Source organism: Sciurus vulgaris (genome assembly GCF_902686455.1).
Source record: "Sciurus vulgaris genome assembly, chromosome: 4".
NCBI lineage: Eukaryota > Metazoa > Chordata > Mammalia > Rodentia > Sciuridae > Sciurus > Sciurus vulgaris.
Window position 1 is genome coordinate 53,855,768 of NC_136464.1, and position 25,839 is coordinate 53,881,606.

General features: G+C 35.9%; 1 protein-coding gene and 1 pseudogene across 5 annotated transcripts in view; one reads left to right on the forward strand and one right to left on the reverse strand.

Annotated features, from left to right (window-relative positions):
- The window catches only part of USP54 (ubiquitin specific peptidase 54), a 134,979-nt gene that overhangs the window by 34,795 nt on the left and 74,345 nt on the right, over positions 1–25,839 (forward strand). Inside the window, exon 1 of one of the 4 annotated variants that reach the window (XM_079137046.1) lies at positions 9,727–9,939. The exons of the other annotated variants lie outside the window; for them this stretch is intronic. The gene's annotated coding sequence lies outside the window, so the exon portion shown is untranslated. Of the gene's footprint in view, positions 1–9,726; positions 9,940–25,839 lie in introns of those variants that run through there. 4 annotated transcript variants of the gene reach the window in all.
- On the reverse strand, positions 3,967–7,396 carry LOC306659517 (non-histone chromosomal protein HMG-14-like; annotated as a pseudogene). Its single transcript has one exon. The product of its transcript is annotated as a non-histone chromosomal protein HMG-14-like (transcript).

Sequence of the window (25,839 nt, forward strand, 5' to 3'; positions counted from 1 at the left end):
AAATAGTACATTCATTATAGAAATCTCTTAGACTTGATTTAAGATTAAACAAAATCAATAGTATCATTTTATTCCTTCTACATTTATCCTGGTTTACTCTTTTTTAAATATTTTCATAACTTTTTTGTCTTTATAGAATTGGGGATTTCATTACAAAAGAAATGAAAAAGGAGATTTGGCTTTTATAAATTTAAATATTTTCTTAAATAATGAAGTTTTCTAATACATTTAAAATAAGATTCCACTTATACACAGTATATAAAGATTACATTATTGTTGGTATGGAACCATACTCCTGTAATCTTAGCTCCCAGAGAGGCCAAGTTCAGAAGATCACAAGTTTTGAGGTCAGTTTGGGCAATTTATTGAGACTCTGTCTCAAAAATAAAAAATTAAAAAGGGCTGGAAATGTAACCCAGTGTTAGAGTGCTTGCCTAGCATGTGGGTAGTCCCATTTAATCCCTAGTACACTAAGGCAGGGATTGGGGAGAGGATTTACATTATTATATAATCATGTAAGCATTCTCATGCTTAACTTTCTGAATCTCGGAAGTTCTTTTTGATTCCTTTTGATTCTAAGGATGAACAAGTTCTAATGGATTCCTGCCTATCTTGTTTGTGTATAGGAAATAATTAAAAATGTAAATGTATTCCTTAAATCATTCTGTTGTTATTATGATTTACCAAAAAAAATAATTCTGAGTATCTTTATCATGATGTGAACTAGTTCCTATATTTCACTGGGATATATAATTTTTGGAGTATGATATGTACTAGAAATTATTTCTATGTGATCTGTTTTTCTTTTGTAAGTTTTCTATTTGCATGTGAATTTTTAGAAATATGCTGCTGATTTTTATTGTTTTGTTATGGTTTGGATATGCGGTGTCCCCTAAAAGCTCATATGTGAGACAATGCAAAAAGCTTCGGATGAGAAATGATTTGGTTGTAAAACTCTTAACCGAATCAGTGATTTAATTCCCTGATAGGGATTAACTGAGTGGTAACTGAAGTGGTGGGGTGTAGCTGGAGCAGATTGGAATTGAGGCGTGTCTTTGGGGTATATATTTGTATCTGGAGAGTGGAGTCTCTCTCTGCTTCTGATGATTCGAGTTGCTTCCCTCTACCACGCCTCACCTCGAGCCCAGAGGAATGGAACCGGCCTTCCATGGACTAAGACCTCTGGAACTGAGCTCTCAAATAAACTCTTTGTCCTTTATAATTGTGCTGGTCAGATCCTTTTTGTTGCAACAGCGAAATAGTTGACTAAAACAAGTTTCTACCTTTAAAACATTTCTAAAGAACTTTTTATATATTTTTTGGTACTGGGGATTGAACCTCACTATTACCACTGAGTCAAGTCATAGCCCCCCCCCCTTTTTTTTTTTTTGTAGTGCTGAGGATTGAACCCAGGGCCTTGTGCATGGGAGACAAGGACTCTACCAACTGAGCTATATCCCCAGCCCTCACAGCCTTTTTTTAGTTTTATTTTGAGACAGGGTTTTGCTAGGTTGCTTAGGGCTTCACTAAGTTGCTGAGGCTTGCCTCAAACTTGTGATCTCCTGCCTCAACCTTCTGAGCTGCTGGGCTTACAGGCATGTACCACCACCCCCAGCAGTTCCTACTTTTTAAAATAAATTTTAAAACATTTTAAAAACAGATTTTAGTTGTAAAATAGTTTTTCGATAGTAAAAAAGTTGAGAAGATAACACAGAAAATTTCCACTATTCCCTCACCCATTTCCCTTATTATTTACATCTTAAATTAGTTTAGTATATTTGTTGTAATTGAACACCCAATATTAAAATGTTATTATTAACTAAAGCCTATAGTTTATTCATAGTTATATGTTCTTTTTCTGTTTCAGAATCCTATTCCAGATATCCCATTCATCATTTGTACATTTGCCTATCCACCCCACTTTCTGCTTTTTTTCCCTCCGCTGGTACTGGGGATTGAACTCAGGGTTGCTCTACAAATGAGATACATCGCCAACCCTTTTTATTTTAGAGAGGTTTAGAGAGGGTCTTGAACTTTCTATCTTCATGCCTCAGCCTTCTGAGTAACTGGAATTATAGGCATGCACTACTGCATCCAGCATCACTTACACATGTTCATGTATAGTGGTTTTAGAATTGTTAACCTGTATATTTGTAGGAAAGTTATGTTAGCAAGAGTACAGTAATGATGTACAGTTCTTTGTGACTTTTTTTTCTGGTAGTTGTAGATGGACAGCATGCCTTTATTTTATTTTATTTTGTATTTTTATGTGGTGCTAAGGATCAAACCCTCACACACGCTAGGCAACTGCCACTGAGCTACAACCCCAGCCTATAACTTTTTAGTTTTAACCAGCTCCATTTAAAAAATTTTTTTAAATTTTTTAAAAATTTGTTGATAGACCTTTACTTTATTAATTTATTTATATATGGTTCTGACCATTGAAGCAGTGCCTCACACATGTGAGGCAAGCACTCTACCACTGAGTCACAACCCCAGCTCCTCCAGTCATTTTTTTTGTTGTTGTTCTTTCTAGATATACATGACAGTAGAGTGTATTTTGACATTATACATACATGGAATATAACTTATTTTAATGAGGATCCCATTCTTGTGATTGTATATGATGTGGAGTATTTATATATGAACATAGGAAAGTTATGTCTGATTCATTCTACTGTCTATCCTATTCCCTTCCCTGCTCTCTTCCCTTCATTCCCCATTGTCTAATTCAATGTACTCCCCCTGCCCCCGCCATTGTGTGTTGGCATCCACATATCAGAGAGAACATTTGGCCTATGGTCTTTTGGGATTAGTTTACTTCACTTAGCATGATAGTCTCTAGATGCTTTGGTCATCCATTTACTGGCAAATGCCATATTTTCATTCTTTATGATCAGATAATATTCCACTATATATATATACACACACACCACACTTTTGTTATCTCTTCAACTGTTGAAGGACATGTAGGTTGGTTCCATAGCTTGGCTATTATGAATTGAACTGCTATAAACATTGATGTGGCTGTGTCACGGTAGTATGCTGATTTTAACTCCTTTGTATGTACACCAAGGAGTGGGATAACTAGTCACGTGGTGGTTTCAGTCCAAGTTTTTTAAGAAATCTTCATACTGCTTTCCATGTGGTTTTACCAATTTGCACTCCCACCAGCAATGTATGAGTGTATTTCAGTATTGTCTGTGTCATAGTGTTCACTAGTGATTAAACTTCCTTTTTCCTCATGAATTTTTGTAATTTGAGTTTTTCTCTTTCTCTTAATTAGCTTGGTTAAGGGTTTATCAATTTTATTTTTTCAAAGAACCAAGTTTTTGGTTTGTTGATTTTTTTTTTTTTTTGTTTCAAATTTCATTGATTTTGGCTCCGATTTTAATTATTTCCTGTCTTTTTCATTTGGTGTCGATTTGTTCTTTTTTCTAGGGCTTTGAAATGTAATGTTAATTTACTTATTTGATGACTTTTTATTCTTTTAATGAATGAGCTCAATTCAATGAACTTTCCTCTTAGAACTGCCTTCATAGTGTCCCAGAGATTTTGAAATGTTGTTTCACTATTCTCATTTACTTCTAAGTATTTTTGTATTTTATCCCTGATTTCTTCTGCTATGCATTGGTCATTCAATAGCATATTATTTAGTCTCCAGGTATTAGATTAACTTCTGCCTTTTATTTTATTGTTGATTTCTACTTTAATTCCATTATGATCTGATAGAATGCAAGGTATTATCTCCATTTTTTTGTATTTGCTAAGAGTTGCTTTGTGGCCTAAGATATGGTCTATTGTAGGATCCGTGTGCTGCTGAGAAGAAAGTGTATTCATTCACTGATGGGTGAAGTATTCTATATATGTCTGTTAAGTCTAAATTTTTAATTGTGTTTTTTAGGTCTCTAGTTTATCTAGTTTTTGTTTGGAGATCTATCCAGTGATGAGAGGCATGTTAAAGCCACCCAGCATTATTGTGTTGTGGTCAGTTTGATTCTTGAAATTTAGAAGGGTTTGTTTGATGTATATAGATGCTCCATTGTTTGGGGCATAAATATTTATGATTGTTATGTCTTGTTGATGTATAATTCCCTTTAGCAGTATGAAATGCTGTTCTTTGTCCCTTCTGATTAACCTTGGCTTGAAGTACACTTTATCTGAGGATAGAAACCCCTGCTTGTTTATGAGATCCATGTGAATGATATGTTTTTTCCCCTTTCTTTTACCTTCAGTCTGTGGATGTCTTTGCCTATAAGGTGATTCTCGTGGAGATAGCATATTGTTGGGTCTAGTGTTTTAATGCAATCTGCCAGTGTCTGTCTTTCCTTTTTTTTTTTTTTTTTTTTTGGTACAGGGGATTGAACTCAGGGGCAGTTGGCCACTGAGCCACACCCCCAGCCCTATTTTGTATCTTGGGTTAATGCTGTATATTGTTTGCATTGGTTGAAACAGGGTCTCACTGAGTTGCTTTGCACTTCGCTTTTGCTGAAGATGGCTTTGAATTCTTGATCCTCCTGCCTCAGCCTCCTGAGCTGCTGGGATTACAGGCATGCACCCACCACGCCAGTCTATGTCTTTTGACTGATTAGAATTCGGGCCACTTACACTCAACATTATTGAGAAATGATTTTGATTCCCTGTCATTTTGATTTATTTTCATTTTTAATTTGAATTAGTTTCTCCTTTGATTGCCAAGTCTTGTAATGTAGCTCCTTCCTTTGCTGGTTTTCAATTTTAATTTTCATTTCTTCTTTATGAAATATTTCATTGATTATGTTTTGTAGTACAGGCTTTCTAGTTGTGAATTCTTTAAACTTTTATTTATCATGGAAGGTTTTATTTCATCGTCAGTTCTGAAGCTGAATTTTGCTGAGTACAGTATTCTTGGCCGGCATCCATTTTATTTCAGAGCTTGATATATATTATTTCAAGACCTAGCTTTGAAAGTATGGGTTGAGATATTACCTGAGATCTGGATTAGTTTCTCTCTAAATGTGACCTGTTGTTTTTCTCTGGCAGTGTTTAAAATTCTTTCCTTATTCTGTATGCTAGACAATTTCCAGAATTATGTGGATCTGTTGTAATTTTGTATATTTGGGGTCCAGAAAGCCTCCTGTATTTCATTTTCCATTTCATTTTTATATCTTTTCAGATATAATTTCTTTGAAAAGATTGTGGATTCCTTTGGTTTGTATCTCTGAGCCTTCATTTGTCCTATAAAACTTATATTTACTCTTTTCATATTATCCCATATTTCTTGGACGTCCTTTTCAGGTTCTTGTAACATCTTTTCTCCATGTTCAACTATATTTTCAAGATTATATATTTTGTCTTTATTGTCTGAAACTCTGTCTTCCAGGTGGTCTAATCTGCTGGTGATGCTTTTCTTTGAATTTTTAATTTGGTTTATTGACTCCTTTAGTTTGTGAATTAGTGCTTGATTTTTTTTCAGCATCTCTATCTCTTTATTGAAGTGATCTTTCACATCCTGTGTTTTCTTTCTGATTTTACTCCTTACATTGTCCTTTTACCTTGCAGTTCAGTTTAACTATGAACATTCTAAACTCTTTCTTTGACATTTATTCCTCTGTGAAATCTGTTACTGAAGTATTTTTGGTATGTTTGAGACAGTTTGTTCCTTGCTTTATTATGTTGTTTGTGTGTCTGCCCATCTAATAGTGTGGATCTGAGGCAGTAGACTTTCTGTCCTGTGGACTTATAATGTCCCTGAAGATTTCCAGTGCTTCACCATTTAGGGGGAGACAAATAATAACAACAACCAATGCAAATGATATATAGCATTAACCCAAATAGTTCCTGCTCTGACATCTACAGTGTTTTTTTTTTTTTCCTTTCATATTTGAGATTTTATTGACTATGTTGAGAATCAGTACATAGACATTTCACTTTGCACAAAATTCTTAACACATGTACTGGAAATCTAAAAAGCCTTATACTGTGAGTCTTTTTCAGTTATTCCAGTAACTTTCCAGCTTTGAATTTTGAGGCAAATTTTTCTTAATAAAATATCAAGTACCAATATCTTCGAATGCTGTTTTTGCTTAGGTCCCACTAATTCAAAACTTTGTCACACACACTACATACTCAAACTTTCCATCTTTCACAGCACATTAAAAATATTAGGAAAACATGACCAAAGATGTTACAGAATACACATGATTCTGATAGCAATGATCCAGTAGTGGTCTTCTTTAGGAAACAATTCTACTTAAAAACAGGAATAGGAGTAATTTAAAATATTCATGACAGTAAGTGCAAGACTGACTCCAAACTGCCATTTAATATGCTTTTTGTATTGTAGGATATAAAACTTACTCCCCACCTATGGAATGTTAAGCTGACACCCAAGACAGTCCAAGCCTCCCATAATTCAATATTCCACTATTTTCTGATTGTACCCAAAAATAAACAACCAGCAATTGATTTCACTTCTAAAAAAAATCATTTACACTTAAAAAATGGGATAAGTTGGGATCCCCTCCTTTTAAGGAAATTTTTTAGAGCTACTAAAAAACTTGCTTTTACAAAATAGTTGATAAATATATTCCTCTAGATTGTATAAGAAGGGAAATGGTAAGGCATGGTATATGATTAATCAGACTTGTCTTCTTTCTCTTCTGCTTCATTAGAAGTTGGACTCTCCTCGTTTTTCATTTCCCTGTTTTCTGCAAGTAAATCTTTAGTTTGTTGGTTAACCACTTCAGCCTATTTTCCCTTTGCTCCCCTCTTCCCTTTTGTTTGAACTTTTTTGTCTGAAGATTTATCCTTGCCCGCCGTCTTCTTGGGCTTGGCATCTGCTTTGGCAGGAGCAGGCTTCGCCAACAGGTGGGCAGACCTCCTCTTAGGCTCCTCTTTCGCAGCACCTTTGGCCTAGCTGACCTTCCTCTTGGGCATCCTGTCGACAAGCGAGGCACGTGCAGGCTGCAGCATGGAGGGCCTTCTGAAGATGTACTGCCTGCTACAGTGTTTTATTTATTTATTTTTATTATGAGAAGAGTAATGTCCCACTAATAAATTGAACATTTTATTGTACCTTCTGCTTGTTAACAGAGACCAGTAAGGAAAGGCTGTGGGATGTGACCAAACTGAACTTTCAACCTGTGCTCTTCCTCTACTCTCCTTCCTTCCGTCATTGAAGGATTTTTCTTAATTGCTTTATTCAAGTCTTAGAGGCACATTGCCCCTGAAAATTATATTTTTTCAGAGGGTTTGTCTTTTTTATGTTTTATTTTTGGTACCAGGGATTGAATCTGGATGCAGTAACCATTGAGCCACATCCCCCATCCTTTTTATATTTCGTTTTGAGACAGGGTCTTGCTAAGTTGCTAAGGGCCTCACTGAGTTGCTAAGGCTGCCCTTGAACTCAAGATCCTCCTGCACTGGAATTACAGGCATGCACACCACACCGGGCAGCCTTTGACTTTTATGGTTCGAAGTACCCAGAAATGACTTGAAAGATACTTTGTTTTTGTTGAAGCACAACTTTTGAAAGTACTGTTGTAACTAGTCATCCAACCTGAGAATCCCAGGATATTTAAACAACCACCATATGACCCCCTCTTGATTTAGCAATCATGCCTATAAAACTTTTCTCTTTCTGTGTGATACAGCATATCATGAGCTGTCTTGAAAAAGGAATAATATGTAATGTCCAGTATAACTTATAAAAGGAGAATGTGAGTACTCTAGGAGATTTTTATGGAGGTATTTTCTGAGGGACTTCAAAAAAGTTTTACAACCTGTTAGGGTGAGATTTCCCTATGGATCACTTCTTCCTATCTGAGATGTGAAAAGTCATGCTATCTAGTTGCATTGTAACCAGAGTTGAAGCTCTGTAACTGTTCTAGTACTCTAGTTTTATTTGATTAGTTTCCTGAAGAATATATACTCTCTCTTTTTTGTGGTACTAGTATTTTTTTTTTTTTTTTTTCCTTTTGGTATTGGGGATTGATTCTAGGGTCTTTCATATGCAAATCCCAGGCTCTTTCACTGGTCTACATCCCCAGCCTCATACAATGTCTTAATAACTAGAGTGCTTGACCTTGATGTCTGTACATATTTTTTTTTTTTTTTTTTTTTTTTATTTAGTACTGATCAGAAGAAATCCTGAGTTTCCCACTTTGAGATGGTACTATCATACCCTTCTAGACCTGGCACTAGGAGTCTCTGAATTAGAATGCTAAGGGCACACTAAGCCACATCCCCAGCCCCTTTTTAGTTTTTATTTTGAGACAGGGTCTCACTAAGTTGCTTAAGGGCCTCAGTATGTTGCTGAGGCTGGTTTTGAATTTGCAATCCTCCAAATCACTGGGATTATGGGGGTGTGCCACCATGTCCAGCATCAGTAGTACCTTAAAAAACAAATTGGCACTTATCGTCAAAGGACTACTTTAGTTTATGCATACTGTTAAAATTTAAGAGCGTAATTATTTTGGGGCAGTGTCCATGGCTGTTTAATTTTACCCATAAAATCTTAATTAATTTTTTTTTTTTTTTTAGTCAGCTTGTATTTTCTCTCAAACTATAGAAATATAATAGACCTTCATATTTGGCAAAGATTCTGCTGAGAGTTTTTTTCATCAGTATGTTTAGAAAACAAATCCTTTCAATATAGCTGTTTTATAACTGGAGTCATACATGAAAGGGTGTATTTTGGTCGTCTGAGACTTTGTATCCTGCCTGCAAATGTAAGTTCTGGTTGACTGATCATTTGTTCTGGGGTGGGACCCTGCTTACAGTTTGTTCTTAGTGATGTAACTTGTTCTCTTTCCAGAGAGGGGCAGGGATCTTTCACTGTGCTCAGTTTTGGGTTTGAGAGCCTTTAGATACCAAGCATTTTAAAATTGACTAACATGATAACAGCAGTTTGGTTTACATAACTTCTTTAATAGTGTGGCCTCTTTTAATGTTTAAGATAGTTGAGGGAGTTTTGCCTATCAAGATGATTTGAATTTTAAAGTTCAGATAGTCTTGGAATTCTGAATTAAGGATTCAAACAATGACATTGTTTTGGTATTCTGTAAAGCACTGCAAAAGTCAGTCTCTCTCCTCTCTCTCTCTCTCTCTCTCTCTCTCTCTCTCTCTCTCCATAGTAACAGACATGAATTTATTAAAAGACATAGGAAAGGGGAAAAGGGGATATTCTCAAGTGACAGAATGGGTCCTCTCACAGAGAAGGACTGCTTGTCCCTCCTGTCCTCCAGTTTTATTGGGAGTACCAGGGAAGATTTACCAGAGTCCTACCCAAGTCCACCTTGCAAAAGCCTCTTTTAGTACTCCTTTTTTTTTTTTTTTTTAATATTTTTTAGTTGTAGACGGACATAGTTCCTTTATTTTACTTATTTATTTTAGTACCTTTATTTTACTTATTTATTTTTATGTGGTGCTGAGAACCCAGTGCCTCCAAAGCGCTCTACCACTGAACCACAACCCCAGCCTTAGTACTCCTTTTGACTGTAGTGCAAAGGAATGTTTTTTAAGGCTGACTTTTCTTTGGAAGTGGCTGCCATCCCAGAAGACCTTATTGTTTGATGACCTTTGTGATCAGGAATGCCCTTGGAGGAAACAACCTCATACTTTGTTTTTCTTAAGCCACTAATAAAATCTGTGATTTGTCCTTTCAAGTTACTTTTGGTTGGTTTCTTTAGTTTACTTTTGTATTTAATAGGAGGCTCCCCTTTTTACTTTATAGTGAATTGTCAGTGCTGAGTTCCTGGTAGTTAGCAAAAAGAATTGTGTTCTCTGATATCCTGTTCTGTGGGAAGCCTTTGTGGTTTAGATTAACAGTTTCCCATTGTTGCCAGTTGCTGTTGTCTCCTCCCTCCATACCCTTCCCTCCGGTTCCTGTATCACTTATCCCACAAATGCCCTTGTGATTGCTTGAGGTCTTCTGCTGGCAGTTGAGTGTGCTGTCTGGTAAGTATCGTAGTTGTGGTAAAACTGTGTGGATGGAGGGATGCCTGAACTGGTCAGTCTTTGTGATGTGTTTGTTTTAATGGCAACAGTTTATCCTTTGAAATAGAGATTTTAGGACTCTTAACTTTCATGAAACATCTTTCTGCTGACTTGTTTATGCTCATTTTTTCTCTTTCAATCATTAAATTTTGGAAATTTGATTTTTCTGGTTTTTTAAAAAGAAAATCTCCATAGATTTTCTTGAACTTACTAGCATTAAAGGAAAGGATTGTGTACTTTAAATTTTCTTTAAACAGAAAGTTGTTAGTGAGAAGGTAGTTATTTACATTTTTAAAAAATTTTTGTGAATTCTTTTTTTTTTTTTTTTTTTTTTGTGGTACTGGGAATTGAACCCAGGGTCTCATATGCGAGGCAAGCACTACTGTACCACTGAGCTACATTCCCAACCAGTCTTTATACTTATGCTTCAGTATTAACATACTAGTTAGAGAAATAATGAAGAGCCTATGTTATGCTTAAACTGAAAGGTAGCATCTACTTCCAGAATCAAATGATTCTTTCTCACCAGAATGTTGTTGGCAAACTTTATTAAGCTTTTGGCAATAGGTTGTCAATTCTGGGAAGTGATGTGCTGAGAATTTTAGGATAACAGATGCTTCTGGGAATTATTTTTGGCAAGTTAAATAGATTTGTTCTTTACTACCTGCTCTTTTGAGGTAGGATGTCTATAATCCTCTTGAGTAAAATAGTTGATATTTGGTATTCAGATTCAGTCAAATACCACTTTATTAATATTTCATAGTGGACTATTTCTTTGGGTTGTAGTTTTGATCTTCAGCTAAGAAATTGTGTGTGTGTGTGTGTGTGTGTGTGTGTGTGTGTATGTGTATTTGACTGAATGGGTGATACTTTGGTATTTCAAGGAGTTATAAGTGATGAGCCTTGGGTTCTCCATAAATACCACTAATGCTGTAAGGAAAATTTGTGGAATTTTATTGCTGTTCAGTTGAGTCACTTACTCAAATACAGGTTGCACTTGTACAATACTGATCTCCTGAGCTCCTGTTAGGCAAGTACCCTGGTACCCTGGCAAGTACCAATGCTAAATGCTGTGAATTTTCTACCAATTCCCAGTAAGAATACTCTTATCAGGCAGTATTGTTCACCTAAGAGAGTCATACATAGGTAAAAATATCTTGTTTTTTTTTTTCCCCTGCAAAATGAGAAAATGATTCCTATTTAGTAGCAGGTTAATTGTGAGAACTAAAGTACATACCGTATGTCCACCGATGTTCACTAAGTGATAGTTATAATTTCATAGCTGAAAGAGTCAAGAGAGGCCAAGTGATGTGGCCAAGTGGAAGAGCTAGGATTTGAACTGGTTCAAAACCTGGAATTCCATAGCATGTTTTCATTTGAGTACTGTAAAGGCTTTTAGGATAGATTTCAGTATATCCCTGCTCATCTCTCCACCCCCTGCCCTCACTGCCCCCACTGACGAGTGATTCTTTAGATGCCTTTTTTCCCTTTGGTATCCTTTGTCACCTTCCCAGTCATGTGCTTGCTCTCTCATACTGGAATTGCTAGTGCCATTCAGTACCAGTGTTCTCCCAGCAGATATGAGTCAAACTGATGCTGTCATTGCCTTCCTATTTTCCTCTTGTTGATAGAGCCATATTTTCATTATTTATGCTGAAATAGCTTGAGTACTGATGTGTTCATGATTTTTAAATAATGCATTGTTGAAATTAATTATTAAATTAAAAAGCATTCCTTAATGATTTAAAAAATTAAAAAAAAATTCTGCTTCTAAGTTATTGAACCAGAGGGTTATATAAGACAATTTTATGGAATTCATGGTTATAATTGTGCTATTCAGGGGCTAATAAGTTATTCTTTTCCTTTACCTGTTATGATTTTGCTTCTATTGACTATGTAGTTGAGAAAGAATGCTGTTTTTTTTCTACTAACCATAAAGGATAGTATCTTTCTTCCATAGGCCTTTTAGAAACATAAGGTATGATTTAGGTTTTTAATTTTTTTTGTAGTTGTATTTTTTTTGCAGTGCTGGGGATTGAACTCAGGGCCTTGTGCTTGACAGGCAAGCACTCTAGGAGCTATATCCCCAGCCTTTTTGTAGTTCTAGATGGATGAAATGCCTTTATCTTGTTTTTATGTTTATGTGGTGCTTACAATAGAACCCAGTGCCTCACGTGTGCTAGCCAACCACTCTTCCATTGAGCTACATCCCTAGCCCCTGATTTAGGTTTGATAGATACGAATTAGGCAGGAGACTCAGGGAAGAGCTAGAGAGCTGATTGGTTATATCTATAACTGGGTTATCTCTAAACTGAAACAGGGAGTTTGTTATGTTTCACAGATTTTTACTTAACAGGTATTGAGTGTTAGGCAATATAACTTTCTATACTACATTCTAATAAAATACTTATATACTAGTTAATTACTGATTAATGAAGTTCCTGGGAGGGAAAGGTAAGTTCCAGCTGGTAGGGAGTGGTATTTAAAAAGATAATTGTTTGGGAAATGAATTAATATAAATGGTTACTTCTTCCTGTTGAGGTAAGACTATTGTTAGTCCTTGTCACTGTAAGTTTCTATCTTCAAAGTTTGCTAAAGGTTAGAGATTGCTAGTATTAGGTAGGACTGGGAAGATGGGGATGGGGAGGAGATAGCATTCCTTATTTAGCAAAATGCTGGGCATATATATGAAACAACTCTTTTTGTGTATTTTGAGTAGTGATAGAGGAAGATAGAATTTTGCATGTGGAAAGATGTTCAAAACTGAGGAGTTTGGATTATATTTTGTCACAGAAGTTTTCTCTTTTCTTTTTTCTTTTGTACTGAGGTTTGAACCCAGAGGCACTTAACCACTGAACCATATCCCCAAGTTGTTTTATTTTTTATTTTGGGACAGGGTCTCACTAAGTTGCTTAGGGCCTCAATAAATTGCTGAGGCTGTCCTTGAACTTTCCATCTTCCTGCCTTAGCCTCCTGAACCACTGGGATTATAGGCATGTGCCACAGTGCCACTCATCACTGAAGCTTTCTGAGCGAAATGTGATTAATCAAAGTTTGCTTTTGGCAATATTGTATAGATAGGATTAGAGGGGAAAGAATAGTTAGGAAGTTATTACAATAGTTTAGACAAATTGTGTTATGGTTGCATTATTTTTAGATTACATTTTCCCGTTTTGATAGGACTTGGGCTCTAAATATTATTTATTTATTTTTGTACCAGGAACTGAAATGTGAGCTTAACGACTGAGTAACATCCCCAGCCCTTTTTAGTTTTTATTTTGAGACAGTGCCTCACTAAGTTGCCCAGGGCCTTACTATATTGCTGAGGCTGACCTTGAACTTGCAATCTTCTGCCTCAGTTTCTCAAGTCTCTGGAATTACAGGTGTGTGCCATTATGCTCAGCTCAGAAGCTGAACTTTTAAACTACTGTGTTCTAGCTAACATGCTGCTTCCCATAGAGGTTGGAAAATTTTCTACACAGCTCTGGACCTGTACCTCATCTTAGTTCTTATAGTTTGTCAGTTTTAACAAAGTGAAATATGTCTTGTGTTTTTATTTTTTCTTTATCTCATTTCAGATAAATTGGTTATTACAGTTTTCTAAGTTCTTATAAAAGGAAAAGTAATACTTTCTGCCCTTTATCAGCATGCAGTTTTTATTGTACATGATACAATAATTGAAGATGCCAAAGTCCAACCCTTGAGAAATTGTTTGAGTTGAGTAACTTCACTGGGGAGTTTAAGATAACCACTACGTAAACCAACAAATAGCTTTGCCTGTTTTTTGGCTGTAAGATGGTTATCTCTTTTCTCTCTTTCTGTTTTTCAGTGCTGGGGATGGAATCCTGGAACCCCACTCTACCACAGTGCTACATCCCCAACCCTTTTTTTATTTAATTTTTTTGTTAGAACCCAATTTTACTGTTGCAACCAATTTTTATTTACAGAACATAAATCTCTTCAAAAAGATACATTGCTTCATTTAATCAATGGTAAAAAGAATAGTTTCTTTCTGATTTTTATTTTGAGATAGGATCTCATTAAATTGCCAAGCTGACCTTGAACTCGTGATCCCTGTCTCCTCTCCAGTAGCTGGGATTATAGGTATGTGCTGCTATGTCCACCTTGTCTCTATTTTCAAGCTCAAATCAGAAACAAAAAAATTATTAATTCCGTTATAAAAAGTTGTTAGTAGTAAGCTAGTATGGACTTTTGTGGACTTATTTATTTTTGATATCAGGGGTTGAACCTAGGAACTCTAAACCACTGAGCCACATCCTCAGCCCTTTTTTTCTTTTTTAACTTTTAATTTTGAGATAGTTCTCGCTAAATTGCTTAGGGCTTTGCTAAGTTGCTGAGGCTGGCTTTGAACTTGGAATCTTCCTGTGTTTGCCTCTTGAGCCTCTGGGATTATAGGCCTGAGCCACTGGGCTTGGTTTGTGGACTATTTTATTTACGGAGAGTCAGAATTTATCAAGATGTTGGTATTGGGTGTTCTAGGTACTTATCCCTTTAAACAAAAGGTTTTTCTTTCAATTATACTTATTATGTCCAACCTCTGTAGAATAATGCTCTTAAGGAATATATTCTGTAGGCCATGTACATAAATCACTGTAACGTGAGGGAACATGTGAATTTGTAGTGTAAGCTCCACATCCACTGAGAAAACAAAGGGGGATGTAATGAATTTTGAAACTGGAAAGGTGATAGAGAGGACCTGGGAATGCTCTTCCTACCCTCCCCACTTCCTTCCCTTCCTTCCTTCTTTATTGTTGTTATTTTTATTTTTAGAGACACAGTCTCCTTATGTTTTCCAGGCTAGTCATGAACTCCTTGACTCAAGCGATCCTCCTGCCTCAGTCTCCTAATTAGCTGGGGAGGCTGAGGGCTTTTGATACAGCTATTTCCTATAGGATAGTTATCATTTTCAACAAGAGGAAATGGAAAGGAAATGGAAAATTATTATTCAAGATAGAGGACATATTAGAGCAAAAGCAATGAGAAAATCGAGTCCAGCTTATATTTGTTATATGGGAAGGGGTCTTTTTACTTGGAGGTAGAGTATGAGTGAGAAGCAATAGATCTAGAGGTGGTGAGGATCTGAACCTTTAGTAACAACAGTGAGAATAAAATGAAAGGAAATAGAAATCCAATGAAATAACATCAATAAGTGAGTGAGTAGAAGAAGATGCTGGGAATGGTGGTAAATGTGGTATAGTGGTCCAGAGATGGTGAGATCTAAACCTTAGCAGCAGTAGAATGAAGGGAAATAGTAATCTAATGAAGTGTTTGATCAGTGAATAATTGAGTAGATGATGAATCTGGAAATGATGGTAAAGTCCAGTGATTCTCAAATTTTGTGCCAGTACCAGACATTCTTTTTTATTTTGAGACAGAATCTTGCTAAGTTATTTAGGGCCTAGCTAAATTGCTGAGTCTGGCCTTGAACTTGTATTCCCCCATCTCAGCCTCCCTCCCTGCTGGGATTACACTGGCACCTGGCCAGTACCAGATGTCTTTAATTTCATTTTATAAATTAGGAATTAATTTCATTGTCAGGGTGTTAGTATTAAAAATAAGGGCTGGGGGTGTAGCTCAGTGATATAGTGCTTGCCCAGCATGTGCAAGGCCTGGGTTTGATCTCTAATAGTGAAAAGAAAAGAAAAAGCAATATAGGGACTGGGGATATAGATCCACCTAGCACACTTAAGACCCTGAATTTGATCCCAAGCACTGCTAAAGGGAGCGGGGACTTACCTGATAGAGAAATCGCAGTCATGGCATGAGTCTATAAGATCTGTCAAAATAGGTCCAGTTGACTACTTTGATTTTTCTTTCTTCTTAAGTTCGCGATTCATGTTTTTGTTCTGCTAGCAGTAGAATAAGTAGGTAAGAATAAAATCATGAGAGAGAAACTCATGAAAAACCCAATTATTTATTTATGTCCCCTGAATTAGAAAAATGCCATTATTCTTCTCTAGCCAAAAGGACACCCCAGTGGCTGGAGTTGTAGCTCAGTGGTAGAGCACTTGCCTAGCACATGTGAGGCACTGGGTTTGATCCTCAGCACCACATAAAAATAAATAAAATAAAGGTATTAAAACAAAACAAAACAAAACAACCCAAACACTCCACAGCTAGGAACCACTGATGATTTTGGGAGAAAAAAAAATAAAGGATGGGAAGACTGACATGGTCTGAACTATATTTTAGAAGCCCTCTGGTATTCACATGAAGAATTAGGGCTGGTAATAAGTCAGTAATGTGGTACAGTGGATCAGAGGCAGTAAGGATCTGAACTTTAGCAGCAAAAGTGAGAATAGAATGAGAGGAAATAAAAATTCAAATCTGGCCTCCTGTTTTTAAGTAGGAAATAGTTACCAATTATTAAGCAGCTTTCATATTATTAGAATATTATGTTTCTAAATGATTGGTTTCCTCTGGTCCATAGTCCTTTTTGTTCTATTTTTAGGGAAAATGAATTTAAATCAGTATTTTAGTTTTACATTTAGGAAATTAAAGATTATAAGCAGTGTATCTATAGATTATAATTTTAGAAAACAGAATAGGAAAAAAATTCATAATCCCATTACTCTAGTAAGACCCCTGTTGTTTTACATTCATCTATCCTTGATCTTGTAGATTTTTAAACTTCTTTATTATTTCATTCTAGGTAAATTAAGCTCTGAGGAAAAAAAAATGATGGGGGCGGTCTCACTGAGTTGATGAGAGTCTCTTTAAGTTGCTGAGACTGGCCTCGAACTTATAATCCTCCTGCCTCAGCCTCCTGAGTTGCTGGGATAATAAGTATGTGCTACTGTTCCTGGCTGAGAAATGGTTCTTGAAGTAATAAAACTTAACCCATTAACTGCTATACTTGTAATGTTTGAACATAGTATGTGAACCAGGAAGTTTCACATGAAAACTTTGCTGGACTGTAGTTTTTTTTTGTTTGTTTTTTTCTCCCAGTGTAACATGAATGAGTTTATTGAAGAGACAGGAAAAGACAAGGACAGGGTATACTCTCAGGAGAGGGAGTGGGTCTTCTCAGAGAGGAGAGAGACCTGGACTCTAGTTTGTGAGGATCATAAATTGTGTCAGTATTTCCTTAATTCCTGTTAATCCATTTTGGTCTTCTTATCTTTAAACACATAGATATTGTTCCCCCAAGTACTTAGTATAAGTACTTACTCAGTTCCTTTTTGGACCACAGTTCCATTTCCTTCAGTGACTTATTTATACAATTCAAAATTTCTTTATGTGTAATCAATTTTGGACTTATAAAAAAGTTCCAAGTACAGTATAGAACATTTTCATATATTCTTCACCCAGCTTCCTTTAATGTTACTGCCTTATATAATCATAGTACAAAGATCAGAACAAGAAAATTAATATCGGTGCAATAGTATTATTTAATAATATTAGAAACATTTTTTGGAAATTTTCCAGTTTGCCCTCCATTGTTCATTTTCTGTCCTAGTATTTTACCTAGGATTACACATTGCATTGTAGTTGTTTTTCTTCCTTAGTCTCTTATATTTTGTGAAAGACATTTTTGGAGAACAGTGTTTATTTTCTCAAATAACCTTCAATATGGATTTGACTGTTTTCTCATGACTGGACTGAGATTATGTTGTTAAGGTAAGAATACCACAGATGGGCTGGGGAGATAGCTCAATTGGTAGAGTGCTTGCCATGTAAGCACAAGGCCCTGGGTTCAGTCCCCAGCACCACACACACACACACACAAAGAATACCACAGAAATAGTTGCATCCTTTTTGTTACATCATATCATGACATTCATAATGTCAGTATTTATTATCATTGGTGGTTTTAACCTTGATCACTTGATTGAGGTGGTTTCTGTTGGGTTTCTCCACTGTAAAGTTACTGGCTTTCCCTTTGTAGTCAATAAATGTCTTGGTGGAAGTATTTTTAAAAATTTTTTATTGTTTGTTTTATTTAGTTATACGTGACAGCAGAATGCATTTTGATTCATTGTATACGAATGAAGTACAGCTTTTCATTTCTCTGGTTGTACAAGATTTAGTGTCACACCATTCGTGTAATCATACATGTACATAGGGTAATGATGCTTGTCTCATTCCATCATCTTTCCTTCCCTCTGCCCCCTTCCCTCCCCTCATTTCCCTCTACACAATCCATCGTTCCTCCTTTCTTCTCTTACCCACCCCCCCCTTGTGTGTCCTCTTCAACTTGTCAGAGAGAATATTTGACTTTTGTTTTTTGGGGATTGGCTTATTTCACTTAGAATGATATTTTCCAACTCCATCTATTTACCTCCAAATGTCATAATTTTATTCTTTATGACTGGGTAATATTTCATTGCATATGTATACCACAGTTTATCCATTCATCTGTTGAAGGTTATGTAGGTTGGTTCCAGAATATAGCTATTATGAATTGAGCTGCTATAAACATTGATGTGACTGCATCACTGTAGTATGCTGATTTTAAGTCCTTTGGGTATAGGCCAAGGAGTGAGATAGCTGGGTCAAATGGTGGGTCCATTCCAAGTTTTCTGAAGAATCTCCATACTGCTTTTCCAAAGTAGTTGCACCAATTGGTGGAAGTGTTTTGATACTGCATTGAGGTAAATGTCATACAGTTCTCTATACATGGAATTAGTTGGATCTACTCATTGAGCTTATTTAGTCATTGTGAAGTGAGTTCCCTGAAAAGATCTATCTCCTTTTAAACTTCCCTCTTCTTATGCCTGGTTTCATTAAAGGCCCACAGGAAAGTTAATAGTACAATAAGTAAACTAAAATGCTAGAAAGCTATAGTATGTGTTAAGCTTTTTTATATGCCAGAAGTTCAATTCTTTAGACAATCCTAAGTCTCAGTCTGATCATTTCCTTTTTGAGGCATATGATCACTGCAAATGGTAATTTGAATAAAGAACCATCATATTCCTGGTGGTAGGTACAAATTTTGTTTTCAAGGCTCAAATCTTATACTTTCATTTAGTCATGAAAATTGTATCAGAACTTAATAGAAATACAAAGGGGAGGCTGAATCAGGAGAAAAAATAGCCTGAAATTACGATTGGAGTTTAAATTCTTAATTTTTTATTTTATCTTTTGGTACTGGGAAATGAACCAGGGCACTAAGCCACTGAGACACATTCCAGCCCTTTTTATTTTTTATTTTGAGACAGTGTCCTGCTAAGTTACTAAGGTGTTGCTAAATTGCTGAGGCTGGCCTTGATCTTCCTGCCTCAGCCTTCTGAACTGCTGGGATTACAGGTATGTGCCACCACACTTGGCCTATTTTATTATTTAAAAAAATGCATAATACATAATAATTGGGTTTATTTTGACATAATCATGTATGGCATTTAATTTGCTTCATTTCGGTCCCCAGTTCCTCCTCTTTTCCTCCCTTCCTTCCTCTCCCCTATTCTAAGAAGAATAGGGGAAGACCCCTGTTCTGTTGTTTTTCTATTTATTAGTGAGTGTTCTTAATCATCATTCAGTTGGTATAAAAACTAAGCAAGATTCTATATTAAAAACTGTAGGAGTGGAGTTGTGGCTCAGTGGTAGAATACTTGCCTGGCAACTGTGAGGCCCTGGGTTCGATCCTCAGCACCATATATAAATAAATAAATAAAATAAAATAAAATAAAAGATCCATTTAAGACTAAAAAATATTTTTAAAAAGCTGTATATTAACAACTTTAGGAACAGATTGGACAAATAATGTATACTGACTTTTTTTTTTTTAAGTCCAATATCTAAAGGTAGGGCTCCTGACTGTATTTGCACAGAACTGTCTCACTAGTATTTCATCAGCCCAAAACTGTGTGATATCCTTTCAAGTATTTATATTGATAATGAGGAATGCCTAACGTTTTAACTGAGTTACATTAAATATTAGAATATCTTGCTTTATAAGATGAAGAGATAGTATGGAAAGTTTAAAAAATATATGTATTTAGAACATCCTCTTTAATTAGAATTGCAATTTATAAATAGGTGGGTTATATAGCAAATAAAATAAATTGTGTAAAATCCTGTAATAACCAGAAGTTTGGATATATCACAATTGGCTTCTCGCCTTCACGTATTCCCCATTCTCAGATGAGGTGGTATATAGCCCCTGATTTTCTGAGAGTAGAGAAGAGGGAGGTCCCTGGAGACATTGGTATATTAGAAACATTAATTGCCTTTAAAATTAAAGAAATTTATGTAGGAGTTCAGAAATGGGAGCAATCCCTTCAGGCTTGGGTGGTCAAGGAAGGTTTCACAAAGACCCTGGATTGCCTAGTGGGAAGGAAGGATAATGAGCAGCCCAAGTAGGTGAAACAGAATTAATGAGGTCATAAAAAATGAATAAACACATTTGGAAGAGAGTTCATGTAGGGAAACAGGAGAAAAATAGAAAAGGTAAGTTAAGGTCAGGTTGTGTTATTGAAGATCAGACTAAAAGTTGAGACATTTTCTATAGAGAAGGGACCTGGGAAAGTTTTTTTTTTTTTTTTTTTTTTCCTGTATTGAAGATTGAACCTAGGGGTGCTTTACCACTGAGCTACATTTCCAGTACTTTTTTTTTTAAACCAGGTCTTTCTAAATTACTGAGGCTGACGTCTAACTTGAGTTCTTCCTGCTGCAGCTTCTTGAGTTGCTGGGACTACAGGCATTCGCCAGTGCTCCTAGCCTTTTTTTAGTTGATACTTTAGAATGTTTTCTCCATTTATTTTTTTGGTGCTGGGGATTGAACCCAGGACCCTCACACATATGGGCAAGCACTCTACCAGAGATAAATCAGTACCTGTAAAATTTTTTTTATTAAAATGTTTTATTTTTACAGACACATTTTGATTCATTATACACAAATGGGGTACAACTTTTCCATTCTATGGTTGTACACAAGGTAGATTCACACCATTCATGTAATCATACATATATATTGGGTAATACCATCTTTTTCATTCTACTGTTTTTTCATCCCCACTCCCTCCCACCCCTTTTTCCTCTACACCATCCAAGTTCCTTCATTCTTCTCTTCCTCCCATCACTCTCCCTCGTTATATATTGTCATGTACTTATCAGAGAAAACATATGACCTTTGATTTTTTGGGCTTGGCCTATTTCACTTAGCATGATATTTTCCAACTTCATCCATTTACCAGCAAATGCCATAATTTTATTCTTCTTTATGACTGAGTAATATTCCATTGTGTATATATAACACAGTTTCTTTATCCATTTGTCAATTGAAGGGCATCTAGGTTGGTTCCACAATATAGCTATTGTAAATTGAGCTGCTATAAACATTGATGTGACTGCATCACTGTAGTGTGCTGATTTTAAGTCCTTTGGGTATAGGCCAAGGAGTGAGATAGCTGGGTCAAATGGTGGGTCCATTCCAAGTTTTCTGAAGAATCTCCATACTGCTTTTCCAAAGTAGTTGCACCAATTGGTGGAAGTGTTTTGATACTGCATTGAGGTAAATGTCATACAGTTCTCTATACATGGAATTAGTTGGATCTACTCATTGAGCTTATTTAGTCATTGTGAAGTGAGTTCCCTGAAAAGATCTATCCCCTTTTAAACTTCCCTCTTCTTATGCCTGGTTTCATTAAAGGCCCACAGGAAAGTTAATAGTACAATAAGTAAACTAAAATGCTAGAAAGCTATAGTATGTGTTAAGCTTTGGATATAAACCGAGGAGTGGGATAACTGGGTCAAATGGTGGGTCCATTCCAAGTTTTTTGAGTTATCTCCATACTGCTTTCCAGAATGACTGTACCAATTTGCAACTCCATTAGCAATGTATGAGTGTACCTTTTCCCCCACATCCACACTAACACTTATTATTGCTTGTGTTCTTGATGATAGCCATTCGAATTGGAGTTAGATAAAATCTTAGGGTGGTTTTAATTTGCATTTCTCTAATTACTAGATATGATGAGCACTTTCTCATATATTTGTTGATCACCTGTATATCTTCTTCTGTGAAGTGTCTGCCCATTTCCTTAGCCCATTTATTGACTGGATTCCTTGTATTTTTGGTGTAAAGTTTTTTAAGTTCTTTATAAACTTTGGAGATTAGTGTTCTGTCTGAAGTGTGTGTGGAAAAGATTTCCTCCCACTCTGTAGGCTCTCTTTTCACATTCTTGATTGTTTCCTTTGCTGAGAAAAATCTTTTTAGTTTGAGTCTATCCCATCTATTGATTCTTGCTTTGAATTCTTGTGCTCTGGGGGTTTTGTTAAGGAAGTCTGGTCCTAAGCCAACATGATGGAGATTCAGGACTACTTTTTCTTCTATTTGGTGAAGGGTCTCTGGTCTAATTCATAAATCTTTGATCCATTTTGAATTGAGTTTTGTACAGGGTGAGAGATAGGGGTTTAATTTCATTTTTCTGCATATGGATTTCCAGTTTTCCCAGCACCATTTGTTGAAGAGTCTATCTTTTCTCCATTGTATGTTTTGGCACCTTTGTTTAGTATGAGATAACTGTATTTATGTGGGCATGTCTCTGTGTCTTCTATTCTATATCATTGGTTTACCTGTCTATTTTGGTGCCAATACCATGCCGTTTTTGTTACTGTTGTTCTATAGTATAGTTTAAGGTCTGTTATAGTGATACGTCCTGCATCACTCTTCCTGTCTAGGATTGCTTTGGCTGTTCTGGGTCTTTTGTTCTTCCAGATGAATTTCATGATTGCCTTTTCTGTTTCTAAGAGAAATGTCATAGGGATTTTATTTATTTATTTATTTATTTTTTGGGTGCTGGGGATTGAACCCAGGGCCTTGTGCTTGCAAGGCAAGCACTCTACCGTCTGAGCTATCTCCCCAGCACCAGTCATAGGGATTTGTATAGCATTGGAATTGTATAGCACCTTTGGAAGAGTGGCCATTTAGATAATATTAATTCTGCCTATCCAAGAACATGGGAGATCTTTACATCTTCTACGTTCTTCCTCAATTTCTTTCTTCAATGTTTTGTAGTTTTCATTGTAGAGACCTTTCACCTCTTTGGTTAGATTGATTTCTAAGTTTTTTCTTTTTTTGAGGTTATTGCAAATGGAGTTGTTTTCCTCATTTCCCTTTCAGATGTTTCATCGCTTATGTGTAAAAATGCTTTAGATTTATGTGTATTGATTTTATATCCTGCTATTTTGCTGAATTCATTCATGAGGTTTAGAAGTTTTCTGGAGGAGTTTTTTGGACCCTCTCAATAGAGAATCATGCCATCAGCAAATAGTGACAGCTTGAGTTCCTCTTTTCCTGTTCATATCCCTTTAATTTCTTTAATCTGTCTAATTGCTCTGGCTAGTATTTCAGGTATGATGTTGAACAGAAGTGGTGAAAAAGGACATCCCTCTCTTGTTCCCATTTTTAAAGGGAATGCTTTCAGTTTTTCTCCATTAAGAATGATGTTGGCTGTGGGCTTAGCATAAGTAGCCTTTACAATGTTGAGGTATGTTCTCCCATCCCTATTTTTTCTAGTGTTTTGAGCATGAAGGGGTGTTGTACTTTGTCAAACACTTTTCACTTTTTCTGCATCAATTGAAATAACCATATGATTCTTATCCTTAAGTCTATTGACAAGATGGAATATGTTTATTGATGTACAGATGTTGAACCAACCTTGCATTCCTGGGATGAACCCCACTATCTTCGTAATATGTATTTGTATGCAATTTGCTAGAATTTTGTTAAGGATCTCTGCATGTATATTCATCAGAAATATCAGTCTAAAATTTTCTTTCCTTGATATGTCTTTGTCTGGTTTTGTATCAGAGTGATACAAGCCTCGTAGAATGAGTTTCGAAAGGTTCCCTCCTTTTCTAGTTCATGAAATACTTTGAGGAGTATCGGTATAAGTTCTTCTTTAAAGGTCTTGTAGAACTTGACTGAGAATCCATCTGGTCCTGGGCTTTTCTTGGATGGTAGGCTTTTGATGGCTTCTTTTGTTTCATTGCTTGGTATTGATCTGTTTAAATTGCTTATGTCCTTCTGGTTCAGTTTGGGAGGATCATATGTCTCTAGAAATTTGTCGATATCTTCGGTGTTTTCCCTTATGTTAGAATATAGAGTTTCAGAGTACTTCTCATTATGTTTTGTATTTCAGTGGTGTCTGTTGTAATATTTCCTTTTTCATCACGAATTTTAGTAATTTGAATTTTCTGTCTCCTTCTCTTTGTTAGTGTGGCTAAGGGTTTATCTAGTTTGTTTACTCTTTCAAATAACCAACTTTTTGTTTTGTCAATTTTTTCAATTGTTTCTTTTGTTCCAATTTCATTGATTTCAGCTCTGATTTTAACTATTTCCTGTCTTCTCCTACTTTTGGTGTTGTTCTGTTCCTCTCTTTCTAGGACTTTGAGCTGTAATGTTAGGTCATTTAGTTGTCGACTTTTTATTCTTTTCTTGAATGTGCTGCATGCAATGAATTTTCCTCTTGGTATTGCTTTCATAGTGTCTCAGAGATTTTGATATGTTTTATTGTCGTTCTCATTTACCTCTAAGAATTGTTTAGTCTCCCTGATGTTTTCCATTATCCATGCTTCATTCAGTATCATGTTATTTAATCTCCAGGTGTTGGAGTAATTTTTGTTGTTTATTTTGTCATTGATTTCTAATTTCATTCCATTGTGATCTGGTAGAACACAAGGCAGTATCTCTATTTTTTTGCACTTCCTAAGGACTGCTTTGTGGTATAACATATGGTCTATTTTCGAGAAGGTTCCATGTGCTGCTGAGAAGAAAGTGAATCCGCTCTTGATGGATGGAATATTCTATATATGTCTATTAAGTCTAGGGTACTGATTGTGTTATTTAGTTCTATGGTTTCTTTGGTTGGTTTTTGTTTGGAAGATCTATCTAGTGGTGATAGCAGTGTGTTAAAGTCACCCAGAATTATTGTGTTGTGGTCTATGTGATTCCTGAAATTGAGAAGGATTTGTTTGATGTACAGGCATGCATCATTGTTTGGGGCATAAATATTTACTATCATTATGTCTTGCTGATTTATGGTTCCCTTAAGCAGTATGAAATGTCCTTTTTTTTATCCCTTCTGACTAATTTTGGCTTGAAGTCCACTTTTTCTGATATAAGGATGGAAACCCCCACTTTTTTACTGAGTCCATGTGCATGGTAGGTTTTTTCCCATCCTTTCACCTTTAGTCTGTGGATGTCTTTTTCTATGAGATGAGTCTCTTGCAGGCAGCATATTGTTGGGTCTTTCTTTTGAATCAATTCTGCCAGTCTATGTCTTTTGATCGATGAGGTTAGGCCATTAACATTCAGGGTTATTATTGAGATATGATTTGTATTCCCAGTCATTTGGCTTATTTTTGGTTTTTAATTTGGCTTGGTTTCTCCTTTGAGTGGTTTTTCTCTAAGGTAGTTCCTCCCTTTGCTGACCTCCATTGTTGTTTTTCATTTCCTCCTCATGGAATATTTTGTTGAGAACATTCTGTAGTGCAGGCTTTCTATTTGTAAATTCTTTTAACTTTTGTTTATCATGGAAGGATTTTATTTCATTGTCAAATCTGAAGGTTACTTTTGCTGGGCATAGGATTCTTGGTTGGCAACCATGTTCTTTCAGAGCTTGAAATAAGTTGTTCCAGGCCCTTCTAGCTTTTAGAGTCTGGGTTGAGAAGTCTGCTGCTATCCGTATTGATCTCCCCCTATACGTAATCTGATGCTTTTGTCTTGTGGCCTTCAAAATCCTATCTTTATTTTTAATGTTAGGCATTTTCATTATAATGTGCCTTGGTGTGATCTGTTGTGATTTTGTGCACTTGGTGTTCTGTAAGCCTCTTGTATTTGAGTTTCCATTTCATTCTTCAGGTTTGGGAAATTTTCTGATATTATTTCATTGTTTC